Below are 5,872 nucleotides of genomic sequence, written 5' to 3'. Positions count from 1 at the left end.
TTAACATGGTTAGTTGTTTGGCGAGCTGGAAAGATAGCTGATTGTAGTTAGCTTGCTAAATGAGAGGAACTATTCTGTCAAGGCTGTGTGGAAGATGTAACGGAAGTTGTTAGCAGGCTACCAGTGTCATAAACGGTAGCTAGCTAGGTATTTAAGTTCAAAGATGTGTCCAACTCCGTTTGGCTGATAGCTAACGTTAGCTGCCACTTAAGTAGCTCAACTGACAGTATAACGTTATATAGCTATGTTGCTAATGTATTTCTGATGTAATTTCAGTGTCTAAAGATGACAACCAGACTTCTTGCCTCATTTAATGTCTTGGACAACCACTCCAAGAAAGTCCTGGATGGGCATGCAAGGGCAAGTAGTTGACTAACTTAGCCCTAACCTTTATTTAGTTAGCTATCAAGCTAACGTTCTTGTTACGATACTTCTTAATTTGACTTAGTTTGATTTATTCACCGGCATTACAGGAGGTTGGTTTGTTCCATCAATGAAGGTTTTAGCTATTTCAACTAATCTAAAATACTAGTTAAAATTATCTTAATCTTATAATAAATATATTTATATTGTTGACTATGGTTAGTAATATTGTTATCATTTCAGAACGAACACAGTACATGCTCCACAATATGTTTAATGTATATTAACCCCAAATAGTACATAGCTAAACTTTAGATTTCCCCCCTTTATCCACCTGGAAGTAAATTGTTGTGAACCTGTTAACTTCTTCAGAAGAATCGTCTGCTGAGCCATGCCCCCCGATGCTGCTGTGCCTCCTGCAGGAAGCCAGACCTGGTCCTGCCTCTGACTGTCAACTGTGACTGGGACTTTGAGTTCCCCAGCGCTTGCAGGACCCCCATCTCCAAACACAAGACCACCACTGACATCAACGTGGAGCAAGAGTTTCTGCACAACAAATTACGGTATAATTAGTCAGAATAAACCATTGACTTTGGGTAAGAGGAAGAAACTACGGCATAATTAGAACTAAATAAACTATTGGTTTAGAGTAGGAGGTGTCTATAGGTTTAGAGTAGTAGGAGGTGTCTATAGGGTTTAGAGTAGTAGGAGGTGTCTATAGGTTTTAGAGTAGGAGGTGTCTATAGGTTTAAAGTAGTAGGAGGTGTCTATAGGTTAAGAGTAGTAGGAGGTGTCTATAGGTTTAGAGTAGTAGGAGGTGTCTATAGGTTTAGAGTAGTAGGAGGTGTCTATAGGTTTAGAGTAGTAGAGGTGTATATAGGTTTAGAGTAGTAGGAGGTGTCTATAGGTTTAGAGTAGTAGGAGGTGTCTATAGGTTTAGAGTAGTAGGAGGTGTCTATAGTTTAGAGTAGTGGAGGTGTCTATAGGTTTAGAGTAGTAGGAGGTGTCTATAGGTTTAGAGTAGTAGGAGGTGTCTATAGGTTTAGAGTAGTAGGAGGGTGTCTATAGGTTTAGAGTAGTAGGAGGTGTCTATAGGTTTAGAGTAGTAGGAGGTGTCTTAGGTTTAGTAGTAGGAGGTGTCTATAGGTTTAGAGTAGTAGGAGGTGTCTATAGGTTTAGAGTAGTAGGAGGTGTCTATAGGTTTAGAGTAGTAGGAGGTGTCTTAGGTTAGAGTAGTAGGAGGTGTCTATAGGTTTAGAGTAGTAGGAGGTGTTTAGGTTTAGGTAGTAGGAGGTGTCTATAGGTTTAGAGTAGTAGGAGGTGTCTATAGGTTTAGAGTAGTAGGAGGTGTCTATAGGTTTTAGAGTAGTAGGAGGTGTCTATAGGTTTAGAGTAGGAGGTGTCTATGGTTTAGAGTAGGAGGTGTCTATAGGTTTAGAGTAGTAGGAGGTGTCTATAGGTTTAGAGTAGTAGGAGGTGTCATAGGTTAGAGTAGTAGGAGGTGTCTATAGGTTTAGAGTAGTAGGAGGTGTCTATAGCTTTAGAGTAGTAGGAGGTGTCTATAGGTTTAGAGTAGTAGGAGGTGTCTTAGTCCTAATAAACTATTGGGTTAGAGTAGGAGTTGTCTTAGTCCTAATAAACTATTGTGTTAGTGTAGGAGGTGTCTTAGTCCTAATAAACTATTTGGTTAGGAGGTGTCGTAGTCCTAATAAACTATTGGGTTAGTGTAGGAGGTGTCTTGGTCCTAATAAACTATTGGTTTAGAGAAGGTGTCTTAGTCCTAATAAACTATTGGGTTAGGAGGTGTCTTAGTCCTAATTAACTATTGGGTTGGGAGGTGTCTCACACGTAACCCAAACCGCGTGCGCCATCGTGGCTATCGTGCAAAAAGGTATTTTGTCCCCCTACACCAAACGCGATCACGACATGCAGGTTAAAATATCAAAACAAACTCTGAACCAGTGACATTAATTTGGGCACAGGTCGAAAAGCATTAAACATGTATGGCAATTTAGCTAGTTAGCTTGCACTTGCTAGCTAACATTAATTTGTCCTATTTAGCTAGCTTGCTGTTGCTAGCTAATTTGTCCTGGATATAAACATTGAGTTGTTATGTTACCTGAAATGCACAAGGACCTCTTCTCCGACAATTAATCCACACATAAAACGGCCAACCGAATCGTTTCTAGTCATCTCTCCTTCCAGGCTTTTTCATCGTTTAATTATATGGTGATCGCATCTAAACTTTCATTGTATTACCACGACAACCGGCAACAAAGTTCGTCTTTCAATCACCACGTGGGTATAACCAATGAGGAGATGGCACAATGGGTACCTGCTTCTATAAACCAATGAGGAGATGGGAGAAGCAGGACTTTCAGCGCGATCTGCGTCAGAAATAGGAATGACTTCTATTTTAGCCCCTGGCAACGCAGGCGCTCGTTGGTGTGATTAAACCTGGCGGAACCCCCCCCACATTCCACTGAAAGGGCAGCGCGCGAAATTCAAAGATATTTTTTAGAAATATTTAACTTTCACACATTAACAAGTCCAATACAGCAAATGAAAGATAAACATCTTGTGAATCCAGCCAACATGTCCGATTTTTTAAAAATGTTTTACAGCGAAAACACCACATATATTTATGTTAGCTCACCACCAAATACAAAAAGCACAGACATTTCTTTCACAGCACAGGTAGCTTGCACAAAACCCCCAAATAGAGATAGAATTAGTCACTAACCAAGAAACAACTTCATCAGATGACAGTCTTATAACATGTTTATACAATAAATCTATGTTTTGTTCGAAAAATGTGCATATTTCAGGTATAAATCATAGTTTTACATTGCAGCTACAATCACAAATAGCACCGAAGCAGCAAGAATAACTACAGAGAGCAACGTGAAATACCTAAATACTCATCATAAAACATTTATGAAAATACATGGTGTACAGCAAATGAAAGATAAACATCTTTGTGAATCCAGCCAATATTTCAGATTTTTTAAGTGTTTTACAGCGAAAACACAATATAGCATTATATTAGCGTACCACAATAGCCAACCACACAACCGCATTCATTCACCGCATAGGTAGCGATCGCAAAAAACAGCAAAAGATATAAAATTATTCACTAACCTTGACAAACTTAATCAGATGACAGTCCTATAACATCATGTTACACATACATATATGTTTTGTTTGAAAATGTGCATATTTAGCGGTACAAATCGTGGTTTTACAATGTGAATACGTAGCCAAACTGCACAAAATTATCCAGATATATTTCTGACACTCACTAATCTAATCAAAGAACTCATCATAAACTTTACTAAACAATACATGTTTGTACAGCAAATGAAACATACACTAGTTCTTAATGCAATCGCCGTGTTAGAATTATAAAATAACTTTAGTACGACATACAGCTTACGTTATAGCGAGACAGCGCCTGCAATGAAGGCGGAAAATAGTACTAAACATTTTCCACAGAAATACGAAATAACATCTAAATGGTTCCTACTTTTGCTGAGCTTCCATCAGAATGTTGTACAAGGAGTCCTTTGTCCAGAATAATCGTTGTTTGGTTGTAGAATGTCCTCTTCTCCTGTCGAATTAGCAACCAAAGCTAGGCAAGTGGCGCGAAGTTGTCCATCTTCACCAAACGCAGAGAACGGAAAACGCCAAAACTCCCGATAAACGTTCAATAATCTGATAAAACTACTTTAAAAAAACATACTTTACGATGATATTATCACATGTATCAAATAAAATCAAAGCCGGAGATATTAGCCGTCTATACCGAAAGCTTTTCAGAAGGCAATCCAGGGTTCCTTCCCGCGCCTTGCTGAACAAAGGAAATTTGGGGTCACGTCATTCCAAGAGCTCTTGTTCGACCTCAGATCAAGCTAGACACCCCATTCCACCTCCCACTGCCTGTTGACATCTAGTGGAAGGCGTATGAAGTGCATGTATATCCATAGATTTCAAGCAAATGAATAGGAAGGCCCTGGAACAGAGCCTCGATTTCAGATTTTTCACTTCCTGACAGGAAGTTTGCTGCAAAATGAGTTCTGTTTTACTCACAGATATAATTCAAACGGTTTTAGAAACTTGAGAGTGTTTTCTATCCAATAGTAATAATAATATGCATATTGTACGATCTAGAATAGAGTACGAGGCCGTTTAAATTGGGCACGATTTTTTCCCAAGTGAAAATAGCGCCCCCTTTCCCAAAGAAGTTAACAGTGTGATTATTATATATATTTTTTAAGTATTAGGTGAACAATGGATAAGTAAAGAAATAAAAGCAGTAAAAAAGACAGTAAAAAATGTCAGTAGAGAGGCTATATACAGTAGAGAGGCTATATACAGTAGAGAGGCTTATATACAGGGAGAGGCTATATACAGTAGAGAGGCTATATACAGTAGAGAGGCTATATACAGTAGAGGCTATAATACAGTAGGAGGCTATATACAGTAGAGGCTATATACAGTAGAGGCTATATACAGAGAGAGGCTATATACAGTAGAGAGGCTATATAGAGTAGCGAGGCTCTATACAATAGGGAGGCTCTCTATAGTGGGAGGCTATATACAGTAGTGAGGCTATAACAATAGTGAGGCTATATACAGTAGTGAGGCTATATACAGTAGAGAGGCTATATACAATAGTGAGGCTATATACAATAGTGAGGCTATATACAGTAGAGAGGCTATATACAGTAGAGAGGCTATATACAGTAGAGAGGCTATATACAATACTGATGCTATATACATGCAACCGGTTAGTTGTGCTGATTGAGGTAGTATGTAAATGTAGGTATGGTTAAAGTGACTATGCATATAGGATAAACAGAGAGTAGCAGCAGCGTAAAAGTGGGGGTGGTGGGTGGCGGGACACAATGCAGATAGTMCAGGTAGCCAATGTGTGGGGACACCGGTTAGTCGGGCTAATTTAGGTAGTATGTACATGAATGTTTTGTTAGTGACTATGTATATATGATAAACGGAGTAGCAGCAGCGTAAAAGAGGGGTTGGGTTGGGTAGCCATTTGATTACCTGTTCAGGAGTCTTATGGCTTGGTAGTAAAAACTGTTGAGAAGCCTTTTGGTCCTAGACTTGGCACTCCGGTACCGCTTGCCATGCGGTAGTAGAGAGAACAGTTTATGACTGGGGTGGCTGGGGTCTTTGACACTTTTTAGGGACTTCCTCTGACACCGCCTGGTGTAGAAGTCCTGGATGGCAGGCAGCTTAGCCCCAGTGATGTACTGGGCCGTACGCACTACCCTCTGTAGTGCCTTGCGGTCGGAGACCGAGCAGTTGCCGTACCAGGCAGTGATGCAACCGGTCAGGATGCTCTCAATGTTGCAGCTGTTGAACCTTTTGAGGATCTGAGGACGCATGCCAAATCTTTTTAGTTTCCTGATGGGGAATAGGCTTTGTCGTGCCCTCTTCACGACTGTCTTGGTGTGTTTGGACCATTCTAGTTTGTTGGTGATGTGTG

At 40.0% G+C, this 5,872-nt stretch overlaps 2 long non-coding RNA genes across 6 annotated transcripts in view; one reads left to right on the top strand and one right to left on the bottom strand.

The window, feature by feature from the left end:
- LOC112072141 (uncharacterized) overlaps positions 1-5,872 on the bottom strand; it is a 32,273-nt gene that overhangs the window by 9,726 nt on the left and 16,675 nt on the right. For 2 of the 5 annotated variants that reach the window (XR_002894258.2, XR_002894257.2), the window contains exon 3: positions 720-909. The exons of 2 other annotated variants lie outside the window; for them this stretch is intronic. This is a non-coding gene — a long non-coding RNA (uncharacterized lncRNA). Of the gene's footprint in view, positions 1-697; positions 910-5,872 lie in introns of all 5 variants that reach the window. One more of the 5 variants, XR_011476109.1, reaches the window with a different exon arrangement.
- Positions 7-3,132, top strand: LOC139024746 (uncharacterized). Its single transcript, XR_011476112.1, has 4 exons — positions 7-147; positions 277-360; positions 736-1,046; positions 1,946-3,132. It is a non-coding gene; the product is annotated as an uncharacterized lncRNA (long non-coding RNA).

This window comes from Salvelinus sp. IW2-2015, unplaced genomic scaffold (assembly GCF_002910315.2).
Source record: "Salvelinus sp. IW2-2015 unplaced genomic scaffold, ASM291031v2 Un_scaffold1832, whole genome shotgun sequence".
NCBI lineage: Eukaryota > Metazoa > Chordata > Actinopteri > Salmoniformes > Salmonidae > Salvelinus > Salvelinus sp. IW2-2015.
Note: the sequence above shows the minus strand (reverse complement) of the source record. Positions and strands in the feature narration are given on the sequence as shown.